The 19,469-nt window shown below is 42.9% G+C and overlaps 1 protein-coding gene across 3 annotated transcripts in view; it reads left to right on the top strand.

The window, feature by feature from the left end:
* The first annotated feature begins 4,583 nt into the window (after positions 1-4,583).
* ELOVL7 (ELOVL fatty acid elongase 7) overlaps positions 4,584-19,469 on the top strand; it is a 68,392-nt gene continuing 53,506 nt past the window's right edge. For all 3 annotated transcript variants that reach the window (XM_024126407.2, XM_055086580.1, XM_055086581.1), the window contains exon 1: positions 4,584-4,676. The gene's annotated coding sequence lies outside the window, so the exon portion shown is untranslated. The remainder of the gene's footprint in view (positions 4,677-19,469) is intronic.

Here is a 19,469-nt window from a genome sequence, read left to right as displayed (position 1 = left end):
CAAAACATAAAACAGAAGCAATATTGTAACAAATTCAATAAAGACTTTAAAAATGGTCCAAATCAAAAAAAAAAAAAAAAAAGGAACAACAACAAAAAAGAAAAAACAGTGAGAAACCATTTCACACCCATCTGACTGGGAAAAATATAAGGTCTGAAAACATCAAATGTTGGCAAGGATTTAGGGAAACGAGAACTATTAATACAATGTGGTGCTAGTGTAAATTGGCACCACTTAGGAAAGTCTGTCAGTCAAGGAGAGTCTGTCAGTCAGGGTCCTCAGCTGCAGGAAATAGAAACAAAGTAACTAATTTAAACATAAAGGTGTTTATTGAAAAATATTGAGAGCTTACAGAATCTCCACAAAGGCTGGATAATAGGCTTGGAAAAGGTAGGAACAAAGTCAAGCTTTGCTGACAAACTAGAGCTAAATTTATGCCAGTGAATCAGTCTGGGAAGCCACCCATGCCACTAGCAAACACAACTTCTTGTGTCACTAGCTTTAATTTCAGAATCCTGGGAGGAGGGTTGTCAGGGAGTTGTGGCAACTGTCAGCTCTAGCTGCCCAAGCTGGTGGCAAAGTGAGTATCATGCGTTTTCAGCTTCTTTAACGGGAGGTGAGCTCTGCCTCTATGAAGTCATAATAGGAACTTCCTCAAATATAGACAGAGGATTCAGATACAGGGCAGCCAAAAAAGAGCAAATGTCCATAGAAGAGAACAATCTATTCCATGACCAGCAGTTCCATTTCGAAGTATAAACCCTAGAAGTTTTTCTCCATGTGTACAAGAAAATAGTTGCTTGTATATTCCTTGACACATTGTCTCCAGACGGGAAAAATTAGAACTAACCCAATTTTGTTCATTAGAAGGCAAATGAATAAATGGTTCAGTTATACAATAGAATACTCTACAGTAATTAAATGAGTGAGCTACATGAATCAACATGACTAAAAAACAAAGTTGTAGAAGATTACATACAGTATGATACTATTTCCATAAAATTTAACCATATACAAAGTTACAGTATACATTGAGATAGATATACTAATGAAAGTATAAACACATGCATGGAAATGATACATAGCTACTTCAGGATACCTTTGGGAGAAAGAAAAGGATGAGGATAGGGTGGAACTTTAACTGTAACATTTTATTTCTTTAAAAAAAAAAGCTAAATTTGGAAAATATCAACATTTGCATAGTGAACAATATTATTATTTCACCCAGATCCCTTTGGATCCCTTACTGACCTCAATAAATCACTTGCACACAACTTTCTGCCTCAGGTCTGCTTCTGGGAAATCTGACCTAAAACAATCTATCAACACAAGCTCCTATTTCCCCCCAGTCTTTGCCCATAACTCTACCTTCCCTCTGTTGCCTATTGGTGAATGTGCATGTTCAGATCTGAAAACCCAAATGGGGTGGGTTTTCATTCCTTCTGTTTCTCCAAACCTGTTCTGTCATGGTCAACCAAAGACTTCCATATTGCTAAATCAAGGGCCAATTTTGGTTCCCAGCTTATTGGGCGATCACTTCCCTCACCCTGAAACACTTTCTTCCCACTCCCCTCTGATGTTGGATTTGGCTATGTGACCCATGCTAGCCAAAGAAATATTAGCCAACCCGATGTGAGCAGAGGCCTTAAACGTGCTTCAATAATGTGAGCAGAGGCCCACAAATCATGTGGATTTTGGACTGCCTCTTGTACCCCAGTCGATCTTCTCCAGGTGGCTTATGACTCGTCAATCTGGGTTCCAGAAATAACACACATGGGGCAGACTTAAGCTAAATCTGCAACCTAAAGCAGAGCCACCCAGCTGAGCACAGCCTAGATCTGCTGAACTGCAACCAATCTGCTGACTCGTGGCCATGACAACAGGTGTACTGCTATAAGCCACTGACCTTGGAGTGATTTGTTATACAGAACTGTTGTGGCAATAGCTGACTAACACACTTGCCTTCCAGGAAACCACACTCTCCTGATTTTACTCAAATCTCAGGACTATTCCTCCTCATTCCCTGATGGCTTAATAGTGGGGTGCCCCAGGACGAAGTTCTGAAACCTCTTCTCTACTGTCACTCACGGTGCTCTTAGCCATTCTCAGACCAGAGAATAAATAAATATCATGTGGAAGCTCCCAAATTTATATCACCAGACCTCTCTCTTGAACTTCAGACTGGTATAACCAACTTCCTACTTGACATTCCCACTTGGATATCTAATAGGCATCTTAAATGCAATCAGTCCCACAAACAACTCCTGATGACCCCCCACCCAACTGTCTTCTCTCAGTCTTCCTTTTCTTCGTAAATGGCAGCTCTCTCCTTCCAGCTGATAGAGGAAAACACCCCGGAGTCATCCTTGACGATTTTGTCCCGCCTTTCACACCCCACATCAGATCCTTGCGAAATCTTGTTGATATTACCTTCCACTCCACTCCAACAGCTCTGGCCTCCTTGCCATTCTGTGAACGTGATCATCTGGGGCACGCTCATGCCCTGGGCCGTTAGCCTTACAGTTCCCGATGACTGGAATGCTGTTACCCAGATAGACACACAGGCTTGCCACCTCATCGCTTTACAATTTTGGCTCAAATGCCTCCTTCAACTGAGGACTTCCCTAGCTACTTTTTTTTGTGGTACGCGGGCCTCACACTGTTGTGGCCTCTCCCTCTGCGGAGCACAGGCTCCGGACGCGCAGGCCCAGCGGCCATGGCTCACGGGCCCAGCCGCTCCGCGGCATGTGGGATCCTCCCAGACCGGTGCGCGAACCCGGGTCCCCTGCATCGGCAGGCGGACGCGCAACCACTGCGCCACCAGGGAAGCCCTTCCCTAGCTACTTTAACAGTGCAACTCCTCACCTCCCCACCTCCAGAAGTCCCTATCCCCATCCCTTCTTTATTTTTCTTCACAGCACTTATCACGACATGAACACTCATATTTTACTTGCTTATTCACCTGTGGTCTGTCATCTTCAACTAGAACGAAGGTAAATGAAAGTACGTCACACAAGAACAGAGGTGATTTTTTTTTTTTGGTCTGTTTTGTTAGCTGTTGAATCTTCAGAGTCTGGAACATAAAAGCACTGAATATATATTTGTTAAATGAATGAATCCATTTGATCTTTTGCATACTTGAAATTTCATAATTGTATATAGATGGGCAGATAGCGACAAATGCAAAGACAAATATTGTTAAGCAATTGTCTCTAGTTCCCAGTAGCCAAGACTACTAAATGACATGGTTTTATTATGAAAGCAAAGTTTATCTAAAAGGAAGGAGAAATCTTTAGTTTCACTGAAGCTGGGATTCTCTTAAATTTGAGCTTTCATGTTTTTTGCTTTTTCTTTTTTTTTCCTGAATGGCTACTATGGGGGCTCTCAACATTTTGTATAAAACATTTAAAATCTCTTGTTGATGCAGTAGGATTAGGTGATGGTAGGCAACTACCTGTATGTGAGGAAAACATGCTTGTGGCCCACTGAGTGTTCTTCTTCCTACCCTCCCTCCCCAGTAGTCTGGACCCTTTTGTTGTGATTTCATGCTCAAAACTCACAGCACAAACTCACAGGCCAGGTTTGTGAGGTGCATGGGCCAGGACTGCAACCCCTGAGGTTATTTTTCCAGTTTCTAGAAGACAACTCAATTCTAGTTCTTGGTTTTTGCCTCCTGGACAAGTAACTTCTTTCCACTCTTATTTTGCCCTCCAGCTGTTGATGCCAGGATTCCAAAACATGAGAGCGGTTAGAAGGCTCATGATCAAACACAAAGCCAGGTAAGGTAAAAAATAATGGAGCGCACATTCACACGCCTGACATTCATCCTCACCCCACCACTCAAGCCAGCCGTGGATGAGGAAAAGTCAGTGTGCCAGAGTGTGTTGGCTGCAGCAGCAGCTGTTACTAACCAGGGCAAAAAAGTTAACTTAGATTATATACAATTTCCTCTTCATTGCTCTAAAAGCCCCCTTCACTCCCCAATATTTGCGGCAATTCTCTAGTTTTTAATAAGCAGGGGATGGAGCTGACCCAAATTGGGCCTCTCGCCGCCGTTGGGTCTGGCCTCCATTTCAGATAATGAATTAACCCTCCGAATAGCCTTTTCAGGAGCAAGAACTCCCCTTTTTTCTCTCTCTCCGCCGCCAGCCTCACCCTGGGCCAGGTTTTCCTCATTTCAGATTTTTCTGCAACTCAATCCTGAGTCATGCATGACGACAGTTTTCACACTATTTATGTTAAGCCTCGAGATGACCTCAGGTGATGACATCTGCTCTCAGAAAGAAATGTAATTAGTCTGGATCTCCCCGAGCGGTCCTCGGTCCCCCGTCCCGGCCACGCTCCGAGCTGCGGGGCGCCGAGCCAGGCAGAGGTGGGGCGACCGAGGCCGCGCGCCCTTCCTGCTCGATCCCTCCCGGGAGGGAGGCTCCTCCCCGCGGTCCCTCGCGAGTACCTGGCGGCGGCGGCGGCGGGTGGTCAGGGGGCGGCGCTCAGCGGCGTCACGCGGCGGGGTGGGAGAGCGGGCAGGTGACACCCGGCGGCCTCCGCCCCTTTTCCAGCTCGGTCGGCGGCCGGGGCTGCAGGGCCCGCTGTGAGGAGCTCCGCGCTAGCGCCGCCGCCGCCCGCCGCCGCCCTCTGCTCCCGCGCCCGGGCACTTGGGCTCAGCTCCTCGCGGGGTGAGTGTGGGGCTCCCAGCCGGTGGGCCGCGGCCAAACTTTTCCGAGGCGCGGAGGAGAAGGGATGGGGGGAGGGAGAGAGACGCCGGGGGCAGGGGTCGGGAGGAGCCCGGTGGAAAGAACTTGGGCGCGGCGCGCGGGGAGTGGGATACGGGTCCCGGAGACTCGGGAGCCCGGCCAGGCCCTGCCTGGACTCTGGCGGGCGCTTCGGAAGTTGTCGCCGCGCCGTCTGCGGGTGCCCAGGGTCGAAGCCCTTCCCGCCGGAGGGAGGGGCCGCCGCGCTCACCTGCACCCTCCCTGGGAGCCCACCGCCGCCCCCAGCATCCCAAAGGGACGGTGGTCCCCGCCGCCCCTGGGCTTTGAGCCTCTCCCGAGCGCTCCCGCGGGACAGGGCCCAGCTGTTCCGGGCGGGAGCACAAAGGTGCTTGCGGGTGGGACTGGGAGGGAGAGGGACCTGCTCGACCTTGACCTCCGAGGTCACTTTCCCAGCTCCTGGATTTGGGCTTGCTCGCCCACCCCCCCGACCCCTCCGACCCCCCAAATCCCCGAGCCCCTTTCTTTCTGCTTTTTCCCCTCTGGGGCGCTTTTGTGTCCTCGAGGCCGGAATGAACTTGGGGCGCTGCTCTTGCTGCGGGCGCTGCCTCTTTGGCTCCCCGAGCTGCATCCTGTCCCGGCAGCAGCTGCTGGCTGAGGAGAGTGATGAGTACACAGAGGTGGAACAGGTCGTGCCGGAGATGGAAATCGGAAAGCCTGTTGTTTCATCTTACCGGGTATCGTTGGTTAGGAAATGGGCCTTCTCCCCTAATCAGCCAGCGCTGATTCAAACTTACCGGATGCCGAGAGAACGCTCTTTCGAGCTCCCTTGGGAAAGCTGCGACAGGAAGGATATGGTCTCTACCCCTGTCCTCTCGCTGTGTGGTTGGGAAAACAAGTCGCACAAAGACTGAAGAGTAGTTTTGGCGAGCCAAGCCTTTTTCCTCTAGCTGAGCTGTTCCCTCGAAAAGCATTTTCCTTTAACCCTGTACTCGCAGGTTACTCTTTATTTCACTTCTCGCTTGTATTGCTTAACTGCTGTGAAATTGTCTTCGATACTTTGGGGTGGCCTCCGCCTTCTTAGCCATCACTTGTTTGTTAATTCCCTTATTTTGTAGTTTCTGCTTCTACCACTGGCCAGCAATTGTTCTCCTCAAGGTCACCGACGATTAAAGAAAATATTTTTCCCCCAATGGCAGACATTTATCGAATGCTTCTGTGCCCGGCACTGTTCTAAGAACTTGTATCAACTCTTTTAATCCTGGCAACAATCCTATGGGGGTAAATAAATGATAACATTATCCTTTTACGGATAAGGAAACTGAGACACGGGAACTTGCCCAGGACGCACAAGTAGCAGGTGGAGATTCCAACTCAGGGGCCCTGGTCCAGTGTTGAGGCTATTAACCACTGTGCATACTGCCTCACCTAGAGTTCCTTTCTTCATCCTTACTTTCTTGAAGTCCTGTGCTTTTTCATGTTCACTGACTAGGCTCTCAGTCTCAGGTCCTTCTTTTCCTTCTTGTGTGACTTTGTACTCATTTAGGTTTTCTTTTCATAGAATTTTGTTACTTAGGTTATCACTGCTACTTACCCACTTAAAGATTCTGTGCTTTCCATGTATCTTATTCAGTTTTAGTGTAGCATATGTCAGTGCATACTGTAATATTCCATTTGGACTTGCCCTGCTTTGCCCAAAGCATTTCTAGTTAGCGTCATTTATGTCAGCCTCCCTCCCCTTTATTGTAGTCACCCAGGTGCAAAATAGCAGTCATGTGTCACATCACACTTCTCCCAATCATGAAACCTCTTCTGTCGGCTTTTACCTTGTATCTTCCTTCTAGCCTTCCTCATTCTCACCCCCGTTCCCTACTCGTCTTCACCAGTCACCCTCTTCTCCACTCCTGAACATTCATTTATCACTATGTCATTTTTCTTTTTACTGTTGGTTAGCTTCTTTCATAAATGTTCACGGTCCACAGAAAGATTGTTAACAACTTAAGACTTTAACTCTTCAAGCCTTACAACTAGTACTTGCTTGATAAATGTTTGCAGAATATGATGCAAGATGAATTAATGTAGCATATATTGGGTGGGTTGAATAATGGTGGAAAACTTTTAGAAATTTTTAAGCCGGGTTTTACAGGGTGTTAAGGATGCGTTGGTAGACGTGGGGGACCTGGCAGGCTTTGTAGAGGACGGGCAGGGAAGCCTCTGCCAACTCCATTGCTGCAGATAGGAACGCAGCTACCCTGGCTAAACATTCCATTTAGAAGGGTAAGGAAGTAGGGCCATATCAGCAGAGAGCCATGAATCCTAACCTCATCCTAGCCAAACAAAATATGAAGCCACACAGAGTTATAAGAAAAACCCAATTTCATTGAAAAATATAACACATACACAAAAATGCATAAAACATAAATGAAGAGATTACCACAGTAGATATGTTTAGCAGTAGAATGACTGTCTTCTTCTGGCAGTAGATATGATAGTTGAATGAGACTGCAGAAAAGCCAAATGGGAATCTTTTCTCGAAACCTCTGTATAAAGTAATGTGGGCCTGGACTAATCCTGAGAGGCATTGTCAAGGAAGAATTGGCTGTGTTTGGGGAGGTTTGAGGCGAGGAGAAAAGAAACTGGAAGGAGGTACCAAAACAGTGAGATTGGTGAGCCAAGAAGAGCGTTTTGACCCCCTGAGCGTGAGTCGACCACACTAAATATTTTGCCATTTTACCTTTGTCTCTCTCTATTTATTTACTTATTGGCTGCGTTGGGTCTTCATTGCTGCACGCGGGCTTTCTCTAGTTGCGGCGAGCGAGGGCTACTCTTTGTGGCGGAACGCGGGCTTCTTACTGTGGTGGCTTCCTTGTTGCGGAGCACGGGCTCTAGGCGCGCAGCTTCAGAAGTTGCAGCACGCGGGCTCAACAGTTGTGGCACATGGGCCCTAGAGTGTGCGGGTTTCAGTAGTTGTGGCTCACGGGCTCAGTAGTTGTGGCGCACGGGCTTAGTTGCTCCATGGCATGTGGGATCTTCCTGGACCAGGGATCAAACCCGTGTCCCCTGCATTGGCAGGCAGATTCTTAACCACTGCGCCACCAGGAAAGTCCCCTCTCTCATTTTTTAAATGCATGTTTTCCTACATCCTACTACATATAGAATTTTAGTATATTGCATTTTCCTTATAATACATAGTAAGCATTTTTCACCTATATTTTCCAAAACTCCTATTGTCTGCCTTATATTCTAAAAATTATAATGTAATTTCCTTAACTAATCCTCTGTTGTTGGATAGGTATATTAGCAACAGTTATAAACAACTTAAGTTACAGTAATGTTTACCTTTGCAGTTATGTCATTTTACAAATTGGGATTTGTTTCTTTATGCTAGACAGTGGAATATACTTAAAGCCTCTGACCTCAGGTACTTACTCGTCGAGTTGAAGAAATAAGAATTTTTCTAGTTTGTTTAATTGCTTATTCTCCTTGGTGTTCTACATGTGCAAACATCAGTTTTAGAATATAGAAGAATGCTGTTTACCAAACAAATAATTTTGGAGCCTTTGTATTTACAGTAGAATGTTAAATTGAGAACTAATCTTGAGTTTCAATAAAACACACCATATAGCATGGAAAGAAGCATGCCATAAACACATTTCTAGAGAGGAATATATCTTATATGTATTTCTGTGACTCATCCAATTTGGACCATTCACATGTTATGAAATAGCTGAACACTAATGCAAATTTAGCACTTCATAAGATTGGTCTTTTTTTTTTTAATTGAGATTTTTATTTATTCCTAATTGATTTAGATATATTAAAAGCACATGTTATCGCCTTGACAAGTAAAATTATCCTTTTTGTTAGTGATAAATATTTCTAAACAGACCATTATTCAGAGGAACTAAGTTACCATATAACATATAACTCATAAATGTGCCATATTAAAGACAAATCTTCATCCACTTGGAGAAGCAGCACAAGCCTTAAACACCAGCAGCCCAGCTCCTTTGTCCCCTCTAATATAAGGTATAGAGCAAAACCTAGCCAAAATGAGGGAGGTTCAGAAGTTGCATACTCAACAAACATTTGAGTGTCAGCTTTGCGTCAGGCAAAGTAGTCAGCAGGGTGCTGAAGCCCGTCCAGATCTATGTGGGTTCAAGGTAGGTAAACACTTAGAGTACAGTGTGGAAAACTGTGATTAACACAGAGGGTTGGGGAAGCCGAGCAGAGAAAGGCAGACAGAGTTGTCCTCCTGAGCCGAAAGAAGGAAGACTGGGAGTTGGGGCAGCAGAGAAATGGGATGAGGGTGGGAAATCAAATTCAGGCTGAGAGAAAGCAGGTGCATTCAGAGAATTGGAAACACTGTAAAATCACTGCAGAGGAGGGTGTGAGAAGAGGTTGCCTAGGTATGCACAGCTGGCTTACTGAGAGCCTTGATTCACCTAGTAAAGATTTTGGATTTTATCCTACAGACAATGGGGAGCCAGTGGAGCCCTTTAAGAAGGGAAGGGAGGGCTTCCCTGGTGGCGCAGTGGTTGAGATCTTGTGCCACATGTTTATAGAAAGCTCAAGCCTGCATTTAAATTTTTACCTGCTTGCTGAAAATCATGAGGTGAAACGTTTGGGCATCTTTTAGACATCAGTCACAGTTGCAATCAGGCACTTTCTGTGCATTTTCTCAGGAATTGTCTAAAGCCAGCAAGGTCTGCACCAGAATCCTCACGGCACACGTGGGTGCAGAAAAGTGAAGAAAGGTGCTCAGGTGAAGAAGCAGAAAGGGTGCTCAGCTAGGGTACACGGTTACAAGTGCGAAGCCAGGATTTAAACCCAGGTATGGTTACAACGTTCAGGCTCTTCCCCCTCTGCATACTAACTCAGTGGGTTGATGATTTAGAGCGTATGAGAGACACTAGGGCTCTGATATCCAACGATGGTTTTGCGAGGGCATAAGGACAACCATAAACGTAAACCTGATTTAGACTTTTTAGGGTCAGTGGTAGAAATGTGAGAACTAGAAAAAGAGGGTTGGCTAGTTGTCCCTCAACTAAATACAGCCCCTCCATTCTTGCGCTCCTTCCTTTCCATCCCCAGTTGTGGGATTTTGTCTTAATAGCACATTTGTGATGTATTTGTTTGCTTATTCTAATTCAGTGGCATAACATGGACAGAACAAAAGGAAAGGCTGCTTGTATTTAAGGGGGACTTATCCTAAGTCTGTCTGGGGCTTCTCTGCCCTCTCCTCTTCCTTCCTTTTTCCTGCCTTCTCTAGGCAGAGAGTGCTGTGTTGGATCCCGTGAGCCAAAAAGTTTTATATCTGAGAAGCAAACAAACAAAGTAATGAATGCTGACCTCACATTTTAATGTGAGGTCTGCTCTTTATCCTTCAGTTCACTAGAAGGCACACGCTTATACCTTCAGTCTTTGAAGAATTTCTTTGAAATTCTAACAGGTGTGACTTTAACCTGAAGAAAGAAAGAAGGTAGAAATCACGTTCTTAGGAAACCAGAGTTTAATTACTGATTATTTAATAGCTTATTCCTGAGCAAACATGGAATTTAAAAAATGAAGTTGTGGGGCTTCCCTGGTAGCGCAGTGGTTGAGAGTCTGCCTGCCAACGCAGGGACACAGGTTCGAGCCCTGGTCTGGGAGGATCCCACATGCCGCGGAGCAACTAGGCCCGTGAGCCACAACTACTGAGCCTGCGCATCTGGAGCCTGTGCTCCGCAACAAGAGAGGCCGTGACAGTGAGAGGCCAGCGCACCGCAATGAAGAGTGGCCCCCCGCTTGCCGCAGCTAGAGAAAGCACGCGCACAGAAACGAAGACCCAACACAGCCAAAAATGAAAATAAATAAATAAATAAATAAATTTAAAGAAAAATGAAGTTGTGAGAACCACTATTCATTGTTTAAAGGGAGGGGGAAAAAGGGTAATAGATGTGATATTAAACATAGTTAATATTTTTAAAATTAAAAAATAGAAATATTAGGTTGAACACATGCAGTTGCCGTTTCTCTAGGAGAAGTATTTGTATATTGGCAATTACATATGGTTCATCCTGATATAAAGACAATCGTCTTGACACTAACCAGTCGACCCTATGAGCCTATGCTTCTCATTTCCCCAAAAAGCAGACCAAATGCTGCCCAGGCATGATGAACACCACTTCCTAGCAGCCTGTTCCCTGCTCTGATGGCTGGCTCAGTGGCTGTATTTATTGCAAACTTGTTGGTGCCAGTTATGCTTGTTATTGTGATTAGATAATTTAAATGTGTGTAAGTCTATAAAGTGCAAAAGGGAAAGAGTATTATTGCTTCTGTGAAAGGAATGTTGAATTCTTTGAAAAGATTCCATAAAAGTGAGTGCCTTAAAAAGTGGGCAGGAGAACTATCTGTAAAGAATTGGAGAGAAAATTGTGAAAACTTGAAAGATAATATCCTGAGCTTGCTTCACAAGTTTTGTTTTTGTTTTTTAGTTTTCAATCCACTTAGAACATTAAAAGTGGAAATTGTAGAAAATAAATTCTGAGTATGGTTTACATGAGAAAAATATTGGGGAGGAATTCTTCCTCAAAGAAAATCTTGGAACTACTTTGGAAAGTTGGCAGTTAATACATACTTATACTTATATGTCTCAAGATAAAGTACGTGTTTATGGGGTGTACATAATTTTTTAAAAAATATTTTATTTATTTTTTTGGCTGCTTTGGGTCTTTGTTGCTGTGTGCAGGCTTTCTCTAGTTGCGGCGAGCGGGGGCCACTCTGTTGCGGTGCACGGGCTTCTCATTGAAGTGGCTTCTCCTGCTGCGGAGCACAGGCTCTAGGCACGCGGGCTCAGTAGTTGTTGTGGCTTGCGGGCTCTAGAGCGCAGGCTCAGTAGTTGTGGCGCACGGGCTTAGTTGCTCTGCGGCATGTGGGATCTTCCTGGACCAGGGATCAAACCCGTGTCCCCTGCATTGTCAGGCGGATTCTTAACCACTGTGCCACCAAAGAAGCCCAAGACATCAATTTTTAAGGTAGTATTTTTTTCCCCTAGAAATGAATTGTAAAAGGGATTTATTTATGAGGTAGGTTCTTATAAAGAGGATCTTGAATCACTTCATGTATAATACTTTCAATAATAGTTTTGGTAAAGACGGAAAGATATTCTTTAAATTAACATTGGTTCTTTTTTAAAAAAGTTTTTTTAATTAAATTAAATTTTTATTTGTCTGTACCACACAGCATGTGGAATCTTAGTTCCCTGACCAGGGATCAAACCTGTGCTCCCTCCAAGGGAAGCATGGAATCTTAACCACTGGACTGCCAGGGAAGTCCCGTAAATTAATGTTGGTTCTTGGTAACTCATTTATTATGGACATGAATGAAGGTAAACCCTTTGAAAGCATTTCTCCAAAGGTGCCAGGGCTAGGCTAATAAAGTTTAGGTTCTTATAACGATATATAATAACAACCCATATTAGGTAGATCAGGGTATTTTTAGACCTGAGATTGGTCTATGGATGGGCATTAGAGGGTCTATAAATTCTCCAAAACATCAGATTTATGTATACACATCATCTCTAGGGAGGTAGCACATAGCACCATAGTCTCAAAGGTTAAAAGCTATTGATTTAGGAAAGACATGAAATAAAATATATAAAATGCTTAATAAAGTTTAACTTATTGTATACATGTACAAGGATTAGCTTTTAATGTTAATGTTGGAATTAGACATATAATGTTGACATGCGCCAACTGTGTAGACTTCATCCATGTTACAAGGACACAGTACCGATAGCGAGGCCCTAGAAAAGAGAGATCTCCTTCATCCATGGCAGTTTTCATTTGTTTTCTTGGTTCTCTGGGAAGAAAGGTTTCTACTTATTAAGTGTTAAATCAATATTCACTCATTTATGAAATAAACATTGGCTATTTTCTGTGTGCTAGACCCTGGAGATATAGAAATCTAGAAGTGAACTCCTCTTCTCATTTATTTCTTTATCTCATGCCCACATCCAAATTAGCAGCGGTCATGTCAGCTCCGTCCCCAAAGTGTATCCTGAATCCATCTATTCAGTAAAATCCTAATCCTGCTGCCTCCCTACCATCAATTCTCTACCAAGCAAGCAACTTAATTTTTAAATCATAAGTCAGATCATGTCACTGCTTTGCTTAAAAGCCTCTGATGAGAGTTTCAGTTTTATAAGATGTAAAGAGTTCTAGAGATGGATGGAGGTGATGGTTGCACAACAATATGAATGTACTTAATACCACTGAACAGGGCACTTGAAAATGATTAAGTCGGTAAATTTTATGTGTATTTTACCATAATTAAAAAAATAGTCATATACACAAGTTAGACGAGGTTCTCAGAAGAAACACATTTCGTGTGTATAGGCTTTAAGTGAATTCAAAGCAATGGATTCCTTCTAGGACAATAGGCTTTAACAAGAAAGCTTTTTCTTTCTTTTTTTCCTTTTAATTCCATTCCTGTATGCATACCTGCTGATTCATATGCCTCTGGCATGGAGAAATTAAGGGAGCAGTGTCTGCATGTAAGATGAGATGTGATCAATATTACTGATCCACGTGTAGCCTGGGGCGGGGATGGGGAATTCCTGTCCCGAGGTGGCACAGAGATGTCCTTTGCAACATTCTCCTAAAATTGGGCAAAGAGTTCGCACCGCAATGTTTACGGGAGCAGGAGGGATGGGGAAAATAAACTTAACTCTACAAAAGCAAACTCTAATGCATGCAAGGATCATTAGGTTGGCAGGTGTATTAATAAGTGAAAAATCTGGAAGTGTAATGGCAGAACATAGAGCTTGTACTGCTTCTGTTTCAGTGCAAAAATGTACTAGCCCATATGCTTAAGCGTATGGCCCACAAATTGAACAATTTAATGTTGGCATCATATCCATGATATTATGTGGAGTTTTTGCTAAGGGGAAACTAACTTGTCCAGCCTAAAATGTTTCTTTTAATCTGTATTCTGTTCTTCTAGTCGTGCCATTAATAGTGCTCATGTTATCAATTTCCCCCTTTATTGAAAACAATAAACATTTCTTTAAAACAATTATCATCCTTCTGGGGGCACTGGAAGCACATGTGGTGATCATCTCGCTTTTACTTTTTTAAAACATTTGAACTATGATTTTGCTAGAAATAGGAGGCCCAGTGATGGAATGTTAGAGGAATGGAAACTGACAATGTGTGAAGGTTTAGAGGCAAATACATACATGTAGCTTGGAGTGCTGATATCTAATATACCATTGTTTCCACTAACTCGAAATAGACACATTTAATCTTGAAAAAAAATAGTTATACAGCAACAACAACAAAAAGTCTTTGATGGTTTCCCCTTGTACGTAGAATAAAAGCCTGGCTCTTTCACTGAGGCCTCAAGACCCTACATGCCCACGTCTCCGAGTCAGCTAGCATCCCCCTCCTCCTTGTGCTCTGCTTGCCACTCCTCTGACATACTGTTTGTCCCTGCCTCTGGACCTTTGCCCTTGCTGTTGTCTCCTGCACGACTATCTGCCCTTAGATCTTCTCAAATGTTCTAGAGCTTTCTGGCTACCCTTCTAGTGTTGCTGCCCTCTGCCTCTGGTGACCCTATCACATCCGTCTGTCATGTTTCCTTTCTTCATAACTTTTGCCACATTTGTCTGATGTTTGTGTTTATCTTTGTTTACTTATGTGTCTTCCCACAAGAAAGTAAGCTGAGTATGGGTTCAGTTGCTCCGCAGCATGTGGGATCTTCCCAGACCAGGGATCGAACCCGTGTCCCCTGGCATTGGCAGGTGGAGTCTTAACCACTGCACCACCAGGGAAGTTCCAAGTCAGCAGTTTAAAATGTTCTCATAAGGTCCCATAGTATGTACATTTAATATATTTTCCTAAAGCTATAAATACTTTATCCGAAGTAGAATAAAAACAAGACAATTTTAGGCATAAACTCTGTTACATTAATAAAGCAGAGTAAAACCATTTATTTATCTGGGTTTTTATGAGTAGTAGAAATAATCTTTATGCTCTTAAGAGTACATGATAACTTTTAAAGAAAAAAAAGCAAAATCCTAAAAGTCTCTGATGAATGTATTCCTATTTTAGTTATTGTGAGGGTGTAATAGAATTTAGAGAATAGCAAGAAAATTTACTTGGCCAAGAGAATTGCTGGACGATTCAGGTTGTTGGCTTGTCACTGTCTGTGGAGAGGAAATTAGGGTATGAATCAGGGAAGGTTGATCCCTTGGTCCAGCACAGAGCCTGGACAGGTGTCTGCTGTATGGATGGAAAGGAATGAGAAAGGCAGAGAAAGTGAAGGAAAAGTGAAGAAAAGGAAGATCTAGAAGAAGGAAGGGTAGGAGGCCAAGGTTTGGAGCCTGGAAACATGGGTAGATTGTGGTGCCAAAATTGGTCTTAGAGGGCTTCCCTGGTGGCGCAGTGGTTGAGAGTCCACCTGCTGATTCAGGGGACATGGGTTTGTGCCCTGGTCTGGGAAGATCCCACATGCCGCGGAGCGGCTGAGCCCGTGAGCCATGACCGCTGAGCCTGTGCGTCCGGAGCCTGTGCTCCGCAATGGGAGAGGCCACAACAGTGAGAGGCCCGCGTACCACAAAAAAAAAAGAAAAAAAAAAAAATTGGTCTTAGAGAAACTGGATCTAGGGGAAGGTTTTGGCTGAGATACTGGTAATTCCTTTGTTTTTATTCCTTGGTAATCATTGCAGGTTAAGTGAACAAATTACATGCTCATTTGTAGAATTTGAGACTTTTAATCAGTGGCTTTTTCTGGGCAATTCCTTCATGATGGGGCATTTAGAGATTTAGCAATTGTTGATATATTTCACAGATCAGATGGTTGAAACTCATAATGGTAGATAAAGCCAGAATCATTAGAATTTCTCCCTCGCCTCTCCTCCCCCACCGAGGGAAAAATCCTTGGAAATCATTTAAGTATTTCCTGTAAAACTAACTGGAAAGGAAAAGTCTTTCTTTGTTTATTTAGAAAGACATTTGTAAATATTTGCTGTGACCACTTTTATAGGGCAGTCATTGTTTTAATCTTGCATTGGTCTGCAATTTCTCTTTGATGTTGAGCTATTGTTTGAAAGGGCCATAGCTGGAGGCACCCACACTGAGATAATATTGAACTAAGCTCTATTTTTCTATCCAGATAAATAGTGGGGGGATACGTTTGTCTTTTTAAGTTGTTAATTCTAGAATCATTCATATCAAAATTATTTAACTTAAAAATTAAGTAATGCTATTTAACAATACTATACTTTATTATAAATGTATTGTATTTTACATACATTATGCATTAAATCTGTTTGTCTCCTAGCTTAGGAAATGTAACTATATTTTTCCCTGGGAAAGCCTTTTCTTCAGCTAAAATAATCAAATTATAAATTTTGTTCTCAATTGGAGATGTCTTTTGCAGACATGGAATAAATGCAGATCCTCTGTTGTCCTAAATCTGTGTTACTTTTTAATTTGTGAAACAGCACTGAGACACCTTAATAACATTTTATTAGAACTGAATAAAGAATATGGTGTAGATACAGGAACAAGTCTGCTAACCCAGGGGCCATTTATTATGAAGTTTCATTTGCAAAATGCTATTGAAAATCAGTAAGAAAGCAGGGAGATCATCCCTGAGCAGAGAAGACAGTGTCCTGAAGTCCATTGAGTAAATCTGTACTTGACCCATAGGGAGATCCTCTGGTTTTTAATCACAGCCCATATAGCATTATTTTAAACATTCCGGCATTATTGGTTATCTAGTTTCTCATCCCATAGCAGATTAAGGGCAGCAAGTTAGAATGAATGGAGTCTTATAGATCCAGGAATGCTGTTAACAGACAATGTAGTGGCTAACAAGCTGATAGGGAGGAGACAGGAAACACATCAGAAGCAGACACGGGTTTTGGAACTTTTTAGTGTAGGGCAAAGGTCCATAGCTGTAGACATGGATAGGCCCAGAGAGCAGTGCTGTGATACTGCTGCTCTTACTAATATCCCTGAATCATCCAGAAAGTTTCAGTGTATAAGATGGTTGAAATCTTTTAAAGAATGTTTTACATTTTTCTATCAGAAGCACTTTTTGAAGTGATTACACCTACAGATAAGCATTTCAGTATCTAAAACATTCACTTCTATGGAACGCTGCAATCCTGGATGAGACTGGATAAATGAATTGTATCCAGAAATAGAAAGCAGGATGAATTAATTTAGTCTTTACTGTTGGTTACTTTTCTTATCCACACTTCTTTTTGAGGACCATTTATTTTTCTTCCTTTTATGGGCTTATCTGTATATTTTAGAGATGTGTGCTATTATGCACATGTGTGTTATAATACTTTCCCTATGTTCAGATTTTTTGTTCTCTAGGAGTCATCAATCCACATGACCTACCCATCTACTCTGGGTACCATCTCCCTCCCCTGATGAGGCTCCATTTCCTATTCCCATCCCCACCCAGAATGAACCTGTTACTGCCAATTCTGGCTTGTCTCAAAGGCGAAGTATTTGAGGTCAGTTGATTTCCACCCTTCCTCTCATGATTCTTGGTTACTGCCTATAAGAGATACGCCTTACTAGGTATTACAGCCTTTCTGTTGTCTCCTCCTACAGTTAACCACACCTTCTGTCTTTTATCCTTTGAAACCCTGTTCCACTGTGTTCAAACTCTATCATATCTTCAGTGCTATCACCTGCCAAAAATAACTGAATCATGGCTCTTCCCCTTACCCCATGCCCACACACTCCTTATGAAAAGGTTCATCCATCCATCCGCTCAACAAATATTTGCATGTCTGACACATCCCAGGCACCGTCTCAGGTGCTAGAGAGGCAGCAATGCACAGAACAGAAAAAGATCCCTGCCCCCTAGGAGCTCATATTCCAGAGTGTTATTGGGGAGTGCAGGGAATCAGACAATAAACAAATAAATATAGAATGTTGGTGAAATATATAAAAATAATTATGAAAAGTGCTATGGGGAAAAATAAAGCAATAAAGACAGGGAAGTGCATGTTGATGGGGTGATAAAGGTGACATTTTAGCAGAGATCCGAAAAAAGTGAAGGAGCATGCAGGTATCTGAAAGAAGAGAATTCCACATTGTCAGACAGTGGTTTCAGATGCTTTGAGGCAGGGGTGTTCTTGGCGTGTTCAAGAAAGGACAAGGAGCCCAGTGTGGCTGACACTAGCTAAGCAAGAGAAGAGGTGAGAGGAGGAAGGGTCAGAGAGGTAGTCAGGGCCACTTATAGGAACTTTGACTTTTAGTGTGAGTAAAGTGGGGAGACATTGGCGCATTTTAAGCAGAGAAGTGACACGAGTTGGGTGTTTTTATTTTGTTTTGTTTTTTCTTCAGCGTGATGAATACATTGGAGATGGACAAAGGTGAAATCGGGGAGACCAGTTGAGAGGCTATTGCAGTAATTCAGATAAGGGAGGACCACCGGTAGAATGAAAAGTGACTTGGACCACCAGTAGAGTGAAGAGTGCTTAGATTCTAAAAATATATTTAGGAGACAGCGTTGCCAGGATTTGCTGATGGGTTTGATGTTGGGGGTGAGAGATATGGAGGATTTTTCTCGTATTCAAAGGTACTACACATTTGGATGGACTGGCTAGAATTCCCCTATCTTCCCATTGCCACATCTGAATCAGACTGTTACTTTTTCACTTCCATGGGCAAGTAAAACAAAACTCTCCTTTTTTGGATGCCTCCCTCTCCAGCTTTGCTCTCTGCTTTTCTTAAACCTCTTTGTCCATCATTTCCCTCTTCAGTCCCACACACATTGTGGACTTTGGCATCTGACTTGATTTGGCATCTCCCCATCCTCTCTCTCTGGGAGACTTCAAAACCCTTTCAGAGGCCAACTACAAGTAGCCTCATCAGACGAAGTTTGTTGTCTGACCCAAATGTGATAAGCTTTACTAGACTGTAATTGCCTGCTTTCATAGCACATCTCTGGGCCTCTTCACCTGGAAATGTGCCAAGAAAAAATCATCAATTCTAATATCCCTTCTTCGAACCACAGCCTCTGGTTTATCAGCTCTCTTACACCTCCCTTTCTTTTTTTTTTTTTCCCTTCCAGTTTTATTGAGATATAATTGACATACATAAGTTCTAAGTTTACACTATAATTATTTGACTTATATATATATCCTGAAATGATGACCACAGTAAGTTTAGTGAACATCCATCGTCTTCTATAGATACAGAATTAAAGAAATAAAAAAATTTTTCTACCTTGTGTTGAGAACTCTTAGGGTTTACTCTCATGACAACTTTCATATGGAACATAGAGCAGTGTTAATTATATTTATCACGTTGTATATTACATCCCTGGTACTTATTTATTTATTTTCTTTACTCTCACAAAGTTTATATGCAAGCACAGGGGAGACGCTCAACAAATGAAGGAATACACATGATGGAAAAAAAAAGGATGAAACACAGATGGTGCGATGCTAAGAATTCAGGGTGATGTTTCTGTCAGGTTTGTTTGTTTGTTTGTTTACATCTTTGTTGGAGTATAATTGCTTTACAATGCTGTGTTAGTTTCTGCTTTATAACAAAGTGAATCAGCTATACATATACATATATCCCCATATCCCCTCCCTCTTGCGCCTCCCGCCCCCACTCCCTAGCCCACCCCACTAGGTGGACACAAAGCAACAAGCTGATCTCCCTGTGCTATGCGGCTGTTTCCCACTAGCTATCTATTTTACGTTTGCTAGTGTATATATGTCCATGCCACTCTCAC

Source organism: Physeter macrocephalus, chromosome 8, assembly GCF_002837175.3.
Source record: "Physeter macrocephalus isolate SW-GA chromosome 8, ASM283717v5, whole genome shotgun sequence".
Classification (NCBI taxonomy): domain Eukaryota; kingdom Metazoa; phylum Chordata; class Mammalia; order Artiodactyla; family Physeteridae; genus Physeter; species Physeter macrocephalus.
Note: the sequence above shows the minus strand (reverse complement) of the source record. Positions and strands in the feature narration are given on the sequence as shown.